Genomic DNA, 20292 nt, shown 5'->3' with positions numbered 1-20292 from the left:
AGAGCTCATTATGATTGGGTGCCCAACTTTCAATTTACAAAATGTGAGATAATTGTCGATGTATTGAAAAGTATTTAGGAGTAATTCGAAGACGATTTGAACTTGTATCTTTGAACTCGGTTATTTCAGAAAAGTGTCAGATTTTTCTTCCGATTAAATTTATAATTATTGAGAAATCGTGAGATGCGGTCTGGTGTGATGTAGGTTTGAGAAAAACATTTTCTTTATCGTGCCAACGTTTCGATCTTTATTGAGATCATCTTCAGGGCTCAAAGTGGGGTACTCTCAACACGACACGCAAGAATGGCACAATTACAGAGAAGACAAACACTTTGAGCCCTGAAGATGATCTCAATAAAGATCGAAATGTTGGCATAAAGAAAATTTTTTCTTAAGTATTCCAGTAACTGCAATGTCATCGTCAAAAGTAACGAAGTCTTAAAAAGTGACGGGATTTTCTTATTTTGTGCCAAAAGATGCCATCCGCTGGAGGCATGTATTTCATTTTCCTGTTCAATGGCGGAGATATTCTCCTGTAGCAAACCACAAGATTTGCCATGCTTCTCCGCAAATATTCATTCCAATAAGCAATGTGTTTTTTTATCAATACCTTCTTCTAGGGTTCTTTAGGAGTTGCATGGCTACTTCTATTCGATAAAATGCATTAAAAACCTTGATCTAACGGTTGGAGGATCGCGATAGTACTGGGCTGAGATTTTTGCATTACTTAAGAAGGATTCGCCTTTTATTTTTTGGCATTTCCGTATTTAATGATGTCACCCACTCACTAAACAGGTCGCTCGTCATCCACGCTTTTCGGCAAGCCCGATGTGTTTTTGGAACATCTTGGTTTACAGATTTTCCGGTCAATAATGATTTCAACTTTTCCGAACCACCAATGCCAGTAGCTAACAAAATGGTTATCGCAATACCTGCCTCCATGGCATTTCTCCCTTTGTAGCACATGGGGCGATCAGGGATGCATTTAAGAAATAGGCCGATCTCATCCGCGTTCAATACATTTTTTGCATCGTAGTCTTCGATCAGTTATTCCAATTTTCTTTTCCACTAAGAACAAAAAACTTCAAAGAAATACATTTTACATAATTAATTAAGGTTTCTAGTTGAGATAAAAAAGACAGTGTCACGAGCGAGATTCGAACCCACGATCTTCGACTCGCTACGCCGCTGCTCTGCCACTTAAGCTATCATGACCTTGATCCACTCGGACACTAACTTCCCATCTCTACACCACCTTTTGAATTTTTCCCTCCTTTTTGCCATTTATCGAATGTCGTGTAATCGATTTGATTCTCGGCGACAAATGAAATGGCTTTAGTGAAAATATACTTCATTTTAACTTATTTAATTTATTAGTTTTCGTGGTCCCCTTCGCCAATTAATATCTTTCAATTAATTAAGGTTTTTAGTTGAGATAAAAACGTCAGTGTCACGAGCGGGATTTGAACCCGAAAAATGGCAAAAAGGAGGGAAAATTCGAAAGGTGGGGTTGAGATGGGAAGTTGGTGTCCGAAAGGATCGAAGTCACGAAAGCTCAAGTGGTAGAGTAGCGGAGTATCTAGCCGAAGGTCGTGGGTTCGAATCCCGCTCGTGACACTGACTTTTTTATCTCAACTAAAAACCTTAATTAATTGAAATATATTAATTGGTCAAGCGGACCACGAAAACTAGTGAATTTAATTTTACATAATTAAGACCAGATCTACAGTCGTTAAACTATTTTATCTATATAATATTACGGAAAAGCGACTTTTGTTTAATTAAATCAATAATTTATAGCACACAAATTCAATTTGTCATACCGTTGCATTGCGATAACAATCCGCCGAAAAGCTTGTTTGACGTATTTTCGTAGAAAACCAAAAATGCATTAACCCCAGAATTTGATTTGTAATTAAAATAGAAATCGAACAAGCATTGTTTTACATAATTTCTTAAATTTTATTAAGGTGTTAGTTAGGTATATACTTCAAACACTGCAAAATCTATCGTTTATACCTGATTTCAAAAAATTTCTAAACAGTCGCCGTTTACAGTAAGTAAATATTGTATTTCGTTGTGAAAACCAATAAACGGACTTTCACTGACATTCCGAACATCTGTTCTTTCAATGCTGATGTTTCTTCTAGCCATCCGTATTAGTTTAACAGAGGGGTTTACGCTCACAGAGGGGGGATTTTAATGGCATTCTACCAAACCAGACTCTTCTTCTATAGAGCTTTTTGAAAAGCTTTCAAGGGGAAAATGATAGTTCTATGCCGTTTCAAAATATTATGTCAGGTTTCCTACATTGTATAAACATTGTAAATATAAAGATAAGATTTTTTTTAATGAACACAATCAATTCCAGAAAGGATTTTTTTAAACAAAAATCAAACGAGGCAATTGTCATAGCAGGGTTTGGGAGCTGGTTTCATGTCCATTAAAGATTTTCAACGTGCACTGTGGTGTTAAGGTTAATTTAGCAAATCCTCTAGACTACACTAAAAACCCTGAAATTAATTGTTAAGCCTCGGTTATTTACCAAATCCCCCGTTAATCTTCGGAATACGGCAATTGTTAAATAACTAATCGCATTTGCGGATGTTATAACGACGTTTCGTGATATTTCCCGGCCCGGAGGGTTTATGTCAATTTTCTTTAACTCGGTTAGAAAGATTGACGTTAAAGGGATCGTGTCGTGTCCCTCGGGAACTTGGGTCCTCAGGGGGTCACGTCGGTTCATTTTTCGTACAAACCTACTTTACTTTGGACCTTGAGCTTCTATTTCTAAAAAGAAAAGAAGTTTAGAACTCGGTTCTCCGTCCTTAAACGGGCCAGTTCTCCGCTCAATTAAAAACGCCTATCAATCTAATCGGGGAGAGCCGAGAAATTACCATAACGAACCGTTCCATGAATTAAATCAAGGCAATGAAACGTACAAAATAGAAACAAAACTTATAAAATATAATCTCGTCTCATTCGCATTTTTGTATTTGTTCGTAATTAACATCTTATGCATATATTAAGTTTTTAACTTATTGCATATCTTTTCCGTGGCAAAGGAGCAAATTATGCCCAATGATGGAAATTGTAAACACAATAAATAAAATAAAAAAGGCACTCGGAGCGACACTTAGCAGCATTCCCTCCCCAAGGGAGTTAATATTTAACAGACCACTCTGATGATGTGCACACACTACCTTCGTCCACAACCCATCAATGTCCGCGGTAGCAAAGGATCCCAATAGCACCTTCGGTCGCCCGCAACGCCACAGCCCCAAATTAACTTTAAATATTTAAATAACATCTCAGAAAAATATTAAGATGTTTCGGCTTCATGCCATCTTCAGAGAGGAACCCGTTGGTTTTCTGTACCATTTTAGTAACATAGCTGGCGTAAAGTTCCCACTGAAGATGGCATGAAGAAGAAATGCGTTTGTGGTAAATCCACATTAACGAGCGACATCATTTATCTAAAATATAATTCCCCAAAAATTTACCAGGTTCCTCAATAACCTCCCCCATCACCCCAATAGTCTCGCCCTATCGAAAAATCATCAAAGTCAGGCTCTTGCTCAGTACGTGAAGCACGGTTTTACAGATCTGAATTAGTACATTTCAACTTTTAAAATCCGAGGTTCTCGCTTAGAAGGAAGATACATATAAGTTTACAATGTCATCGTCAAAAGTAACGAAGTCTTAAAAAGTGACGGGATTTTCTTATTCTGTGCCAAGAGATGCCATCCGATGGTGGCTTGTATTTCATTTTCCTGTTCAATGACGGNGTTTATTTTTATAAATTTATGCGTATGTTTTAACTGTAAGATAATTTTTTAAATTTAAAATTCAAAATTACCATTAAAATCAAAACTTTCGACATACACAAACCTACTCAAACCTGTTTGGATGTACGGGTGCCAAGTATATAGATCGGCCAAATATTCCAATATTCAAAGACTAAAAAGTTTTCAATCCAAAATTTTAAGACTAATTGTTTCTGCCCCTTTTTGCGTAAACAATAACACACTTCACAGAGATCTTCAAATGCTAACTGTTTTTTCATTCATCAAAACATATTACAGACGTTTTCAGAATAAATTAAAAAATCACACTAACACACAAATACGATTACTCCATTCTCCACAATTACCACGTAAAAGTCTGATAAGAATATGGATAAGAGACCTATTAAATGTTTAATATCCTTTTATTAATCCAGAGCGGCCGCCAATGGGTAGCTTTCTCGATAACGCCCGTAATGCCACAAACACAAATTACCCAATCTACTGGTTGTATATAATACATGTACAATTATAGATACAAATAAATGAAGTCAAAACAAAATTTAAACTGGTAATAGCTTAGTATGTATTGCAACATTAATAGTAAATTGTATGTATAATAACATTTTCATTGTTTTCCTTACATCAACAAGCCCTGAATTTTTTTCTTATTTTTTCTTTCTTTTTTGGTTGACTTCCGGCAGACGGTCTTTCCATGCTGTTCATGCTGTGCATGCTAATCAAAAAAGTTGTGAAAAAACTAGTCTCGCCCAAGCCTTGCCTTACAGAACCCATCCAACAACCCCCATAAAACATCTCAAGAGGAAATGGCCCAGCGAACTCATTTCTGAGGAGTTATTTATTGAAGTGAAGTGAGAGAATAATATTGATTATTTATTCCCCTCAATATAAATATGTAAAAGCTGTAAATATATCTGAGTTCATCAAATTACAAATTGTAATCAAAAATTGGAGATTGTAATAAAATATTAAGAAAAAACAGGGCAGTAGTAACTTAACGTTGTTTACCTTTTATTGGTCTCCTTTCCAATAAAAACAAGAAAATATTCAACAATAATAATGTAGGTGTACCTTCAATAGCTCTGGCCCTCTAAGCCAGAATTGTTCCCTCCTTAAGGACACATTGGACAAATGGTTCCGAAGAAGTGCAATATTTAAGCGTAGTTGCATTTCGGTATACATGGACCAAACAGGCAGAACATTTAGTGAGCGATTTAAAAAACACCTCCTACCTCTCACACTTTTCCGAGTTCAAGGACCATTTAACACAGACGTTCATCTACTTGACCAAACAAAAAAAGTTCTTCGTACACTTTGGGCTGACAATTAAATTGGTTGGAACAGTTGGAAATAAACAAAACAGCTAGTGATCCGACCTTAATTTGCCTTAATAACATAATGGACTCCAAGTCCTCACATCATGAAAAGCCTACTGACGAGTGCACAAAGTCTTTTCAAATCGGCGTCCCGTGACGTGCGTGGACTATGTCAGTGTTGAGACCGTTGTGGCCAACAAACCTATTTTAAGGTTATTCTATCGTCGTTTACATCAAACTATACTAGTCAGTCAAGTCAATGGGACAAATTCTATTGCCAAAATGTTTTATATATTATATTTTGTTTTATATTTATAGAGTTTAACAAGGTCAGACTTTAAAATGACACCTTGACTTTGAATATTCATATCAATAATAACTAATTGTTGTTTTGTTCATGTTAGAACCTGAAGATGTTAGAAATAATCTTGCAAAACCGGTCGCGTTAAGAACATATTTTATATATTGGAATGACGCCCTCTATCTCTTGAAAATTTGCCAAATCCACATCTTTTTCCAACACATGAATTACTTTTGTACACAAAAATTTAACAAGTGATGAATTTTTACAGTACAAAGTAGAAAAAAAATCTAATTATCTTATATCTAAAAATCTAGGTTTAACTTAAATGGGCATTAGAACCAAGAATTTTTTTAACTTTTCTTCTTGTTGGTTCATGTATTTCAAAGTTAATATAAACTGCTCGAAAAATGAATAGGGATATTTGTAATTTATTCTTATTCTATTAATTTTAATTAAATTAATGGATATATTCTTGTAAGTTGGATAAAACAAAATAGAAACAAACAAAAAACAAACAAATGTTAATCCTCACTTTTAATAACGGATTTACTTTCCATTTTAATGTAGATTTATTGTCTTTAACCATGGAAAGACACCATCATGAACCAAAAGTTAGCAATATTATTGTGAGAACGAGTCATCGAGGTCACCGACAAGTGGATATCGCACAGGCAGTTGGCGTTTCTCAGTGTGGTCTCCCTGGCAGTAGCCCGATTCCGAGAAACTGGAAGTGCCAATAGGAGGCTGGTATTGGATCTCAGCGCCTTATGACGCTAAGGGAGATATTAATATTGTCCTTGCTGCGAGACGAAACTCTTTCCATAGTGCTCGCTAGATCCTAAATGAAGTACAAGATGTTTTGGCATCACATCGTATGCCCCTTTGAGACGATCCGCAGCAACAGCCCGCCACCATCATGTCAGGAGAATATGGTGCATTGCTTTCCCGTATACTCGGTCGTCCTCAAAAGGACAATGAGGATCTTTAACGTCCACACTTGGCACATAGGCCTTATCGGACGTTTTGATTCTCAAGATGAGAGCTGACGCACCTCCGCATAGAACAGAAGTGTGCTACTGCCGCAGCATTGGTGTAGAGGGGCCAGGACAACTTCGCTCCCCGCTTGCCCATTCCAAGGGGTCTAGTTCGCATTAAGCATCGAACTGAATGCCGCGCGCAAAGGGCCAAAATACATCAGCCTGGTTTCCCGCGCACTCCCTAGATAGAGAAGGCCACTCTATCTACCAGCGTAGTAACTTCCGGATCTGCTGCAGCCGCGGTTTCATTTAAAGTGGAATTGCTAACCACCCCTTAGAGGGGACTGCCTACGGTAAAAGCCGCCAATCGAGCACATTACGTACACCTGCGTGCACAGCGCACTCGAATAGGCGCAACCAATTTATTACCCATTATCAACACAAAAGATTCGTAACTGGCCTCATATAGTATGCCCATTGAGACGTCCTGCAGCTCCAGCCGGCCACCAGCAACTGAGGAGAATATTGGGCAGCGAGCGCCTAGAAGAGATCACCAATTGGAATGCTGTTATGTTTACTGATGAGTCGCGTTTCTGTCAGTACAGTGACAGCAGGCGCCGAAGTACCACCGGGTACCGAGAACGGGAATCCGTACAATGCCCCAGTTTGTGCTCCCTTCAGTGCAGTTTGGAGGAGGTGGTGTGAGGGCTGGGATTTTCTCTGGAGGACGAACTCTCATTGTTGAAGGCAACCTCACCGCTGTCCTTTATGCCCAAGGAATTATTGAGGAATACATCCCTCAAACCAGTGATCTCATTGGCAGGGATTTTCAATTTCTGGATGACAATGCCAATCCTCATAGAGGCAGAGTTGTTCATCAGTGTTTAGAAAACCTTGGAATTTCCCATTCTGCCCCTTCCCCCAGTGTCTCCAGACTTCAATCCTATAGAGCACATGTGGGATGCGATGCAGAGAAAGCTTTTCTATCACCATCCGCAGCTTGCAACAACTGAGCGCAGCGTTCCAACGTGTATGGGGTGAAATTGCTTAGTGACAACGTTATTAACAATATGCCTAACAGGTAGGTTTCAGTTAACAGAGAACATTATACACGGTATTAATTGTTTAAAACAATTATTGTGTCCAATAAACTAAACTATGGGATTAAAACCTTTTGTTTGTTATTTTTCAAAATTCCTTAATGAAATTTTCCTTCAGTAAAAAACAATAGTTTTTAACCAATCTTAATATAATTTCTAATAAAAATAATGTACAAATGCTAGGAAAAAATACCTCAAAATTGGCAATTTATTTGAACAGTTTATTATATCATTGGATTCGTGTTGCTACGTAGGAAAATAAAATATCTAATATGTAATAATAATCATACGTAAACAGGTCTCCTACATTGTATCAACACTGTAAATATAAAGGGAAATTTTTTTAATGACACAATCAATTTCACAGATGAATTTTTTTAAACAAAAATCAAACGAAACAATTGATTTCGCCGTTGGTTTCATGTTTATTAAAGATTGTCAACACATACAGTGGTTTTAAGTTTAAATTAACAATTCCAGACCGATCCAGTTGAATGATGAAGCGTTCATCAGTTTAACAAATGTTCACCAACTCGGCAGACCAACAATCTCTAACTTTAATTACTGTTTGATTGTGAGATTTCTCCATGTGGTCTGCGGGGTGAAGGACCTACATTTTTATCTTCCTATCCTCATAAACAAAAAGAAAAATGATGCTGGGAGCTACTAATCTCTACCATGTTAATAAATCAGATGTATAGATTTTTTTCAATATATTTATTTTATTAAATATTATATATTAAATATATAGTATTTTTTCATTATGAGAAAACATATTAAAATAATAGTCACAAAATAATTCAGAAAAGAGGATCCTGTGTAAAAAAATATTTGTTGTATTTTCTTTTTATTTCTCACTCTCGATGAAAAATGTAAGTACAGCTAAAATTACAGGCGTAACAAGCATTCGATTGGATTTTTCAAATGCCCAAAGAGACAAGTAGAATGACACGTCCATTAGTTTTCGTTCTGGAGCTTGTTTGTAGGGAGTTGATTTGGTAGAAGCCGCCTGTCTCAGTGGAATTGAGTGATGTTTATTAGCAGATGGCCAAAACCCATAAATAATACGATTTTCTAATTATTAACAGGGAGAGCTACCGCTAGAGCATGCGAGGCTGACGCCCTCGGATTTAAAATGCGGTGAAAATATTTCACAAAACATTAAATCGACACGTACCTATTTATGCTTGTACCGACCTGGCGTTTTCGAAACGGCTCAACAGTGTGAGTAAGAGAAGTAATCTTTGAGAGCTTTGAAGAATTTAAAAGTGATAATTGAAAATCGTAAAATATAAAAAAAGGTAAACTGTTAAAAAACTCAAAAACGGTTCTAAATGTAAAAATCCCTAGTACAAGAACATTAAGGCCGTGGGAGCACCGATTTCTATAAAAATATTTTTAATGATACTAGGTCGAAAAATATTAGACACGTGTCTGAGTGTTCTTCCAAATGTGACATATAAATAGTGTTACTAATTGTTTTTACATAAACAATTCAGGTTTGTTTTAAGCATTCTTTAAAGCTCTTAAATACGAATTCTTATGTTAAACAAATAATACACATTTTTGTGCTGGGTTATTTATTTTTTTATTTTTTTGCTAAGACGTGCTGTGTTCCACTTAAAAATTATTCATTCCTACAGATTTTATTCGATTTGCATGGAATTACAACCATTAGAAACTTTAACTTATCTACGTCTATTGTATGTCAACAATGTTTAAATGTTATGTTACAATAAATAGGAAAATAAGGTTGAAATCAACAAAAAATCGCAAAATGCATAAAAATTCATAACTCCTCTATATTTTATCAAATTCAACGATTTTACAACCTATGGGAAGATGACTCTCTCTTTTTCATGTCATCTGAAGTGAGAAATATAGAAACGAAATTTTTAAAAAATTATATCTCCCGTTCAGATTTATTTACCGAGGCCTGGTTAGTGACAATAATACAAAGGTACCTTTTTTTATACGGTTCTACCCCTAAATAGATTCTTATAGATCGGTGGTCATATAAAAGTTATCACGATTTTTGTGATTTTCGAACATAAATCGGAAGCTGTTGGAAAGCGACCAATTTCAGAAAAATATTTTTGATGTTACTAAAAAAACTCAGATTTTTATTGGAGAGGAAGCAGAAGTGAATATTAACCTTCTTCCTTGCTAATACTCTAACTTACTTTCATTTTTTAATCCGAGACTTTTTTGAGAGAGAATTTGAAAAAACAAAAGTTTTTGTAACAACAATGTTTTCGGCCTATTTTGCTGGAGGCGCCGTAGGGTTTTTCTAACGTTTTATAAATTTAATCTCATTTAATATAAGCTTACTTTTTATTTCATTTTCCTTTAAACACATAAATAAAAACGAATTGATACGTAATAACCGTGAAATACATTGACTCACAGATTCGTTCACAGCTGAATGCAAATTGGGTTATATCATTATTTACTTTACAAAACAATTGTAGGACATCAAATAAACGTAGTTTTTTTAAATAATTTCATTTATCTTAAAACAAAAAACACCCAAAAAATTAATGTTAATTGTTCCTTTATCATGATTATTAAAATAATATAAAAGAAATTACCGTGTGCGAACGATAATATGATTGTGTCATAGAAAGTCTTTTAATATTTTATATGTCCTCCTTTGGCTTTCAAAACTGCATCAGTCCTTCTGGGCATACTTCTCACGAGATTGTGTACTGTTCTGGATCAATTAGGTTCCATTCAATATGAGTTTTTTCCCAAAGTTGATCGAAGTTTGAAGCCTCTCCTGCAGCATCGGCTAAAGATTTTTTAGTTTTCCCCACAAGTGCTCAATTGGATTAAGGTTAGGTGACTGTGGGGGCCATTCCATGACATTAAAACCACGTTCAGCAGGCCACTGTTTGATCAGCAATGGTTTCTTCACTTTTCCCGTCGCTCTTAATCCGGCCTCACGTAAATATCTCCGTTAGTTTCAGCACTGACATCCATATTATCATTATCATGCGGCCTATGCTGAATTTGGACAGCATCGTCAACCTGTCCTGATCGAACGGAGCGCAGATACAAAGCCTTTAGGCGTCGGAAAATTTTGTTTTATGACAACTCCTCTTCTTTTTAAAACAACTATCGTAAATTCCGGAGGATCTTTTAAGTTTTGTTATTACCCCAATAATAACAATTTATATTTTTTTGAAATTTCACGATAAGGAAGTCCTTCTTGTAGAGATTTTATTATTTGATCTTTCAAAAATGTTGAATTACTGTACTTACGGTACGGGTTACTTCACACTGTAATTAAACAGAATAGATCATAACCATTAAGGAAAGGAAATATTTTCAATATGTTAGAAAAATAAATAAATTGATGATACCTGATAACAAATTTGAGACGAATTATTGAATGGTTTTTGCGAAATTTGTAATGAAGTAACCCGAGTCACAAAACTGTTCACACGAAGACTCGTAATAAACTGGCTCAATTCAAAGGTATAAACATAAATAAAGATTATTAGGGTAAATGTTTGTTTACCAACAGTTCAACGAACTCAATCCTATTACTGTTGTCTGGATTAAAAATACGGGATTTGCAAACTAGAGATAATAGAAAAGTGTTTACTGATTAATTAAGATTTTTAGTTGAGATGAAAAAAAGTTAATGGCACGAGCGGGATTCGAACCCACGATCTTCGGCTAGATACGCCGCTGCTCTACCACTTGAGCCGTGACCTCGATCCACTCGGACGTCAACTTTCTATCTCAACCCCACCTTATGAGTTTTCCCTCCTTTTTGCCATTTTACAANGGAAGTTGGTGTCCGAGTGGATCGAGGTCACGATAGCTCAAGTGGTAGAGCAGCGGCGTATCTAGCCGAAGATCGTGGGTTCGAATCCCGCTCGTGCCATTAACTTTTTTTTCATCTCAACTAAAAACCTTAAATAATTGTAGTGTATTAATTGGTCAAGCGGGCCACGAAATTAGTGAATTTAATTGTTTACTGATGTGAACAAATCTGTGAGTCACTGTATGTAAGTGAAGTAAATTGTTTTTTGGCCTACTCTACTCAAAGCTTCTTACTTAAAGGCAGCAATTGGTAAGATAGAAACCCTTATTAAAAAATGTATGTATTTCCTATTTAGATTTCTTAATTAAGTTATTAATAATATAATAATAAGACATTATTGACAATGACAATAATAGTAAAGAATCCTAATTATTCTTTTGATCATCAAGAAAAGAAAAACATGGCGTTTTGTAATTTGATTTTTTAATTGCGTTTTTATCAACCGACACACTACAAAATTATTATTGTTTTCCTTATCGATAGTCCAGAGAACTAGGAAGTTCATTATCTTTTTTATAAATATAATAGAACGAATGGGTAAAAAATACTAGGGGGCGGTCCTAATCCATTTGGGCCTTTGATAATGATAAATTATATGAAATTACTGCGTGACATAGCTAGCAATAAATTAATAACAAATTTCGTTGACCGATCGGGAGAATGGCAACTCGGGGAGAAAGTTTCTTTGACTAAAATCCTAAACGTTTGATGGAAAGTCGTAAGTTTTCAACAGCGCCGAAAAGGCTAGAAGAAATTTATTTCTAAGAAGAACCTAAACTTTATTATTTTATAAACACCATTTAGAAAATTCCTAGATTGTAAAAGTTGGGCAATTTGCGTTTGCTTTACGTACATGCATCACGTTCACAACAATATAAGTTGTTCGAAGGGAGAAGCGTCATGATGACAACCGGAAATGATCACGTCTCCGGAGAGAGAAAACTGAGAAACAAATAATTGCAGCTTGCAAAATCTCAGCTAATTGTACACTGACGGTATCGCGCTGTGAATACAAACGCGGTTGCTGCGAGTTGCTTAACATAAAATATTTAAGTGGAAAAAAATCTGACACCCTATCAGTAAAATGTACCTGGTGTTATATTATTTTAACGTTAGAAAGATATTCATCTTTTTTTTTCATTCGTGCTATGCGCTAAAAGTAATTTGCAGACACATCACTTGACCTTTTGATGATACTTTCCTTTTTCACGACTTACGACACAAAATTAAAAAATCACATTTATAGTGATTGTGTGCAAAGGGTAAACGCTTTTCCATGACCATTATTCAAATCGTTTCTGTAGAATGGAGAAGTACGCTTGTTCTAATGACCTTCTTTTCACCACGACACGGTAATCCGTAAAAGTAGTAGTTTCATTTTCGATCGGTAAGATACAATCATTCATAATCACAGTGATAAGTAGGTTTTCAGTCCATAGCAGTTTGGAAATTTCTAAATCTTGTCGCAGACAGATCAACGATTGTCTTTGTAGCAGTCTTCGTTTTTACATTTCCAAATCCGACCAAATCCGTTTTAAAGAGTGAAACTAATGAAAGGACGTTTCTCCTCCTCATGTTCTTCTTTTACCAGCTAGTAAATTTGTAAAATTACCTGAACCTTAAAGGCACGGTTTAAAATAAAAATCTAATCCAATTGAGTTTTTGTGTTAAATTCGGGTTTTCTATGGTTTCAACAATGACGAGTAGTTAAAAAGACCATGATCAATCGCGTTTAGGTATACAGAAATTTTGCTATATTCATTAGATGCCATTTCTAGCATTGTAGCGCTATCCTTTTTGAAATCAAATGAATTATCTAGGTGAGGGATCAGAATAGTGGTCCAAATGAAGCAGAGTATTGAATTATGCCAAGCTTTCAGCTTATACTTACCTTCCTCAGGGTACTAACAAATAAAATACAAATTTTTTGATCAGTTATCTAAACACATAATATTCTCATAATACATAACACTTGTATAAATATACTTACATACTCAGTGATCAAAAAGTAAACAAAAACCAAGACTTTTTTAAATAAAACATTTATTGAGCCAACGAGACTCAATATGCTTATTCATGTATAACCTGCTATGTAATTGGTAAATTGTAAAATAATAATATAAGATAATAATTATTAGAGCAATAAAAACAACTTTGCGTATGTGCTGTTATGGTACATGTATACATTCTTTTTTTAAGGAAAAGAGAGAGAGTGAGAGAGAGTGAGAGAGAGTGAGAGAGAGAGAGAGAGAGAGAGAAAGGAGAGAGAGAAAGGTAGAACGAGTGAGAGGACGAACAAGTTTCATTCATTTTGTGAGTCAGGAGTAAATTTAATTTTTATTAATTCTATAAGTGTCAATTAAGTAAATATATCAGAGAATAAATTATTTAATGTCGTGCGTAAAAAACCTGAGATCACATAATTTCAAAGATCTTAACTTTTTTCACTACGATACGGATCCATATCCAAATTTAATATATAATATGACATTAAATGACAAATTATACTTTGGCTGTCAATCTCATAATATTCGCAGTAATTGTTCAATAACAAGTTCCCCAATTTTATATAACAATTTTTAATTTGTTCTTAAATTACATCCCACATTTATTTAGAAATCGTGAGATGCGGTCTGGTGTGATGTAGGTTTCAGAAAAACATTTTATTTATCGTGCCAACGTTTCGATCTTTATTGAGATCATCTTCAGGGCCTGGGATTTACAAACATTGTTTACATTTAACAAATACATTTAGGATGTGGATATATTTGTTAAATGTAAACAATGTTTGTAAATCCCGGGTCCCGAAGACGATCTCAATAAAGATCGAAACGTTGGCACGATAAAGAAAATGTTTTTCTGAAACCTACATCACACCAGACCGCATCTCACGAATCTAAATAAATATCGATTAACGGTCACTAATCACCACACATTTTTACATCCCACAGTTTAAGTAATTTATTTTGTGATTTTCCACATGTAACTATAATTCATAAATATTCGTGAATAATTGGTCAAAACAAATTGAAATTCCAAAAACATTTGCGATCTAACGGACCAACCTCTCATTTCGATTTGGCTGACTTTACGTGGCAAAAATTTTGGCGTACAGCATTGAATTGTACATATACCGTTCCTCAAACAACAATAAAAATCATTCTACACTTATAAACAATCACACGATTCAACTTAATAAATGAGAAAATTGTACTACAAAACAGACGAGAGATTTCAATTATTCCATGACGGAAAACTCAAATTCTTATCAACGATTTAATCTATCATGTCTTCTTTCCACTAATCTACTTCACGGCATCATCCTATGCAAAAATATAGTCCCAAAAGTGTGCGCACCCCTGAATAACCGGAGCGCCAAGGAGTTGCACCAAAAGTAATTTAAATAGTGGTGCAAGGAGGAAAACTTAAAGGTAACCATAAGATTCAGAACTGTACTTCTAAGCTTGTAAATTATTAACAATATTTTCAAAGTCCTGATAAAGGGGATATATTCCGTGAACTCAAAGGTGAGTATTTTTCTTTTCTATCAAAGTGCCCTATCCTAAGTTTTAATTCCCTAATTTCACTAATTTCGTGGTCCGCTTGACCAATTAATATTTTACAATTAATTAAGGTTTTAAGTTTAACGAATGAACTGTGTATTTTTCTTTTCTTTCAAATGGGGCTTATCTTCTTATTTTTAAACTTGACAAAGGAACCAGATGTTTTTCTTTTCTTTCAAATTGACATTATCCACTTATGTATAAACTTGAAGAAAGAACTAAGCGAATTTTTTCAAATTGGCCTTATCCCTTTGTTTTTAAGCCTGAAGAAAGAACTGAGTTTTTTTTTCTTTCAAATTGGCCTTAAGCCCTTTTCACAAATAAATTTTGTATGAAAATAATGTCAAAAATCGTATTTTCAAAAACTAGAATTTTTTTTTGAATTCCAAAGTAATTAAATTAATTAAAATTAAAACTAATAATTTTAAAGTTTTATTTTAATAATTTTGTCCGGGAAGTGTAGGGGCAAATATTGATTTGAAGTTTGGAAATAAAAGATAAAAGAGTAGTTGTATTTGAATAAATGCATAATTCAGTTTGAATGAATGATGTGGCTAAAAACATTTCAAACGCCGTAAAAAGACAGCAATATTATGATAGGTTATATAAATAATGCTATGTTGTAAAAGAAAACAAACAATGGTTGATATTCTTTGAAATGTATGAAACAGCTATAAATTGTATGTTTTTGTAGAGTCTGTAAAATTATTATTTAATGATTAAACGTTACACTTTAAAAATCTTATACTGTAAACTTTTAATTTAATTTTATAAACTGTTGATTTATGGGAAAAATCAGACAACAGTCTGTTCTGGCTGGTTCAGACAACTAAGATACTATAAAAATAATAGTGGGGGTTATCATATATAAGTTTTTTAACAAATTAAAGAAAGATAGTCGTATCATCGGACACCCTATGTAATGGGGAAAATCTTAATAGGAACAAGTATTTCTGTGTCAATGTATTATTGTTTGATATTTTACTCATTATTGCTGCTGTATAGTTAATAAAATAAGGCCAAACTCACGGTAGCACCAGGTTGAATAGAATCCGGCCGGGACGCGTATGTTTCAAATACGTTATAGCAAACAATGACTCTTTATCCAAACAGACCCACTCGCGGCGATCGACTGCCGTAGTGCCGTCGGTTTCAACGACCGGGAGGCAGCAGGTTTCTCAACCTGGAGGGGGAGCCTCCGTTCGCCTAGGAATTGGAGAAAAGCGCAAGTTTCGCGAAGTTTCCGGTTTTCTTTTTTCGTTAAAAGCTTGCGGGGTCGGAAGATACCCTATTTTACACGGTCTTTTATCAGCCTCTTTCCTGAGATATCCCTTATCGTCGAAAACTGTACTGGGAGAAAAAGGACAGCGGAAGAAATATTTAGCGCTGAAGTGTGCAGGAGATTGTGAAACCTCTACAATTTTACTCCCATCACCTTTTTAACAGTCGAAATGGTTGTTTTTAATAATGTACTAACAATGATTTAAACCGAAGGGCATCAAATCAATTATTACAAGCACCAAAATATGTATAATACTGAAATAAGATGCACACGTAAATTATTTAAAATGACTTGTTTACTGTCTTACTGTTTACTGATTTTAATTTGTCTTCAATCAATTGCTATAAATGTTAAATATGTTCCATCAATATACAACTCTTATTACTGTCCTCTGGCAAATCAAAGATTATCTGTTTAATAAGGGAACAATAAGGAAATATAGTAATTTTTTGTGCGTTTATATCACAAAAAGCACATACATGATCAGATTCGAAATGGAGAAATTTATTAATTTATTTTTAATTAGCTCTCTGTCCCCCTCACCCTCACTCTGTCTCACTCCCTTTCTCTCAACCCCTCTCTCTCTCTCGCTCTCTCTCTCTCACTCTCTCTCTCTCACTCACTCTCTCTCTCACTCTCTCTCTCTTTCTTTCTCCCTTTTTATTTTTTTAAATTTTNCTCTCTCTCTCTCTCTCTCTCTCTCTCTCTCTCTCTCTCTCTCTCTCTCTCTCTCTCTCTCTCTCTCTCTCTCTCTTTATATATATATATACCTCTAATTATCTGTCTGTATCTCTTTCTTTCTATCGAGAAACCTCCTCTCTCTCTCTCTCTCTCTCTCTCTCTTTTCTCTCATACACAAAAAACAAAAAAGCGCTACATACCCTTTTATGTCTCTAACACTCCCTTTCTATTTGTGAACCAAGATCTGCCTTATTGTTATTTTCTCTTAACACTTTCTTAATATGTTTCTCTTCCCTTAGCCCAGCACACTTTTTGTGACTAGTATTTCTGCCTCTTTATTTTTGTCTGTTTCGTCTGTTTCCTCTACCTTCCTACCTACCAACCGAAACGAAACAAAAACAACATAAAACATAAAAACATATTATTATTACGGGATTTTTCATACTGATCGTATTTATTTGTACAAATGGGAATGGTCCATCTCGAGTTTCGAGGTGTTGAGAATAATAAATTACAAAATTGAGTATACTTTTTTTTGTTTTACCTATATATCTGCTATATTTTGTATAGCATTGGATCTTTACCTAAATATGAAAATATTAGCATTTTAATTTCAAAAGACGCCAATATAAATTGAAACATTCATATTTAACTAATTTTCAGAATAGGATAAAACAGTTCTTTTTGTTTTATTGTTACGTACCAGGGCTCAACGATTGATCATGATCAAAAATGAAACCTTGGGCAAATTGAATATCGAGACCAATAGTCTGGGCGGACAACAAACTGACACGCAGTACAATTAAATGTATTTCTAAGGCTTCAAACGTCCGTTGAAGATGAATCTATCACACCTGCTATCTCTTTTTCAAAAGGAACAATAGCATTGAGGTTCCGTTTTACGCTTGCCTCCCCATCGGTAACTTTGTCCATACCGGCCTAGCTTTTCCAAAACCATTTCCACAATGACAATAATACCGGTCTGCGATTTGAACCAATTGGAAAACGGCCGTTTTCACGTTTTGCCGTTATATAGGTCTTTGATATAACCCGGATCGTGCACCGTTGTTTGTTTGTCTCGTTATTGTCGAAAGTCACAGTCGTGAAGCTGGAAGGATGGATCGTGTCCGGCCTTGCCACTTTCGTCCTGACGAATGCAATGTTTGAAATCAGCGGTAGGAAAATTAATAATAAGGTATAGACACCGTTCATGTCTCGGAATTAAAGATATTAAACTTTTATTATTAAGACGCCCCCGTTAAATAGTATTTGACGTAGGCAGTTTACATGATTTCGCACTCCCTTAACTTTCAATTGTTTGGTAAATAATTACCGGTGGAATTCATTTAATTTTTCTGTTTTAAAGTGAAAACCACAATAAAGTCCACTCAAATTCAAAATTTTGTTATCAATATTTACATAGTATTAGGTTTTATCCTAACAGTCTCCGAATAATTTACAGAGATTTAAAGCAATCCTGCAGTGATTCTTTTTGTCGCCTATGTTCTTTACTCTGTACGTCAAAAGGTTTTTTGCTGAGGTACTAGATAACATGACTATCTGCATTAAAATGGCAAACAGTTAACATACAGTATGTTGACGGTACTGTGATTATAGCCAACAGTCCAGAAAACCTACATACACTTCTGGGTAAATTAGATTTATTATTACTATTTTTTGTTCAATTATTGTTGATTGTTACAAGCAACTTTACTATCTTTATTAATTTTATATTATTACATTATTTCAGTGGAAAAGTAGTTAACCAACTAGAGGTTGGAAAGAGGGTCCAGGGTTTTATGAAGGCTTCTGTATTGACTTCTTGCGGGATTTGAAGGTCGGTGTAGATAATAAGGTTCAATAGGAAGTAGAGGGCTTGGACATTAGTTCGAAGGGTTTTGGACTAGCTGAATTTTTTGGAGGTTGGAGCTCTGGGTTGAACCAAATAGTTCGATTCCATGCGCCGTGTTAGTTGAAGTAATGTTGCGTATATGAGACGTTTATTTTTCCCAGAGAGCTTCGATCTGTTGTCAGTTGGTCTTTTGTCCTATATGGTCTGTTCAGTTATATCCTTTTGAGTCAAGTGTGGGGTTTCGAAGTCTTTTGTACATGTAAAGTCCCAAATAGCGTAAGACACTGGGTGTCGGTAGAGGAACAGAGTGGCATTAGATTAGAGGACAGGTTAAAAGGAGAAGAGTGAATGGTATTTACATGTGATTAGATTTCGTTAATCCTACATTTCTTGAACCACTCTTCAGAGATGGTCCTGGAGTTTCTCTACAGAGTTTGGTTTTGCTGAGAAGATGGCGGTATCGTCGGCATATGTGGTAAGTATTGTATCGTGAATTTCTGCATGTACTTAATAGAGAACGAGAAAGGACGATGCCTTGCGGCACACCCGTTTCGGCATTGTCCTTGAATATACCTATTGGACAGATAGGATTTTAGGAAGAGTAATAAGTGAACTGTAGGATAGTTTCAGAGCAAACCCGGATGCCACACTCGATCTTCGGCTTGCCTTCGAATGAAGCACCCGAACAGTATTCTTATCACTCAAGTGAGGATGCGCTGATGCCTACCATATTGTCGCACTGTTGAATGGTAAAGTCATGACGCCTGAACACGAATCGATGGGACAGAATGACATTGGAGCATTCAAGGATGAGAATCAGGCATTTCAGGGGAATTTTTCAAGGATTTTCCAATTAATGGCAGCAACCGATAACAGCGTATGACGTCGGATAAGGTTTTTGAGGTCACTGATCATTTCTTTTGGATTGGGATTTAGGTAGTACTGATGACTGAGTTGTAAATAATGGTAAGAAGCTTTTTTATGAATTACTAATTGGTGAAAATGGAAAACATTTTGTACTCCATTGTTCATGTGAGAAATTACAGGAATGAACTAATAAAATAGTTAAGCATTATACATAAATATATTTCAATAGTAAACATAGTAATTCATAGCCTCTGGAGTAGGTTTTATTACAGTATTCTACTGCAGTTACACATACGTACTGGTACTTAATACCTAATAAGTAATAAAATATACTTATTTGTTAGCAAAACAAAATTCATTAATAATATTTTTTACATGAATGTTCATGATTTGTTGTTTTTTGTTCATTTTTTTTTTTAAATTTTCGGTTATCTATTGGATCTATCCATTGTAATCTCACACTGAATAACCAACCAACACAGTTTCACATAATAAACTACATTTAGACTGTTTTTGTTTTTTCATAATTAAGAGGAACGATGAATTGCTATTAACATTTATTTACATTTTTTGTCTTTTTCCGGTATTAAAATAAATATATTTCCCGATTTTAATATAAAATTTAGCCTGTGTACATCCATATGATCAACAATTTTTTTGCTTTTGTATGATCGTGAAAAGTGGAAAATCTTGTAGTTTAAGAATTTAA

General features: G+C 34.9%; 1 protein-coding gene across 4 annotated transcripts in view; it reads right to left on the bottom strand.

The window, feature by feature from the left end:
- Positions 1-20292, bottom strand: part of LOC106660778 (prolyl 4-hydroxylase subunit alpha-2) — a 55565-nt gene that overhangs the window by 11901 nt on the left and 23372 nt on the right. Inside the window, exon 1 of one of the 4 annotated variants that reach the window (XM_014383695.2) lies at positions 15931-16047. The exons of the other annotated variants lie outside the window; for them this stretch is intronic. The gene's annotated coding sequence lies outside the window, so the exon portion shown is untranslated. Of the gene's footprint in view, positions 1-15930; positions 16048-20292 lie in introns of those variants that run through there. 4 annotated transcript variants of the gene reach the window in all.

Source organism: Cimex lectularius, unplaced genomic scaffold, assembly GCF_000648675.2.
Source record: "Cimex lectularius strain Harlan isolate CLEC.00 unplaced genomic scaffold, Clec_2.1 scaffold122, whole genome shotgun sequence".
NCBI classification, from domain to species: Eukaryota; Metazoa; Arthropoda; class Insecta; order Hemiptera; family Cimicidae; genus Cimex; species Cimex lectularius.
This window is presented reverse-complemented; position numbering and strand designations above follow the sequence as displayed.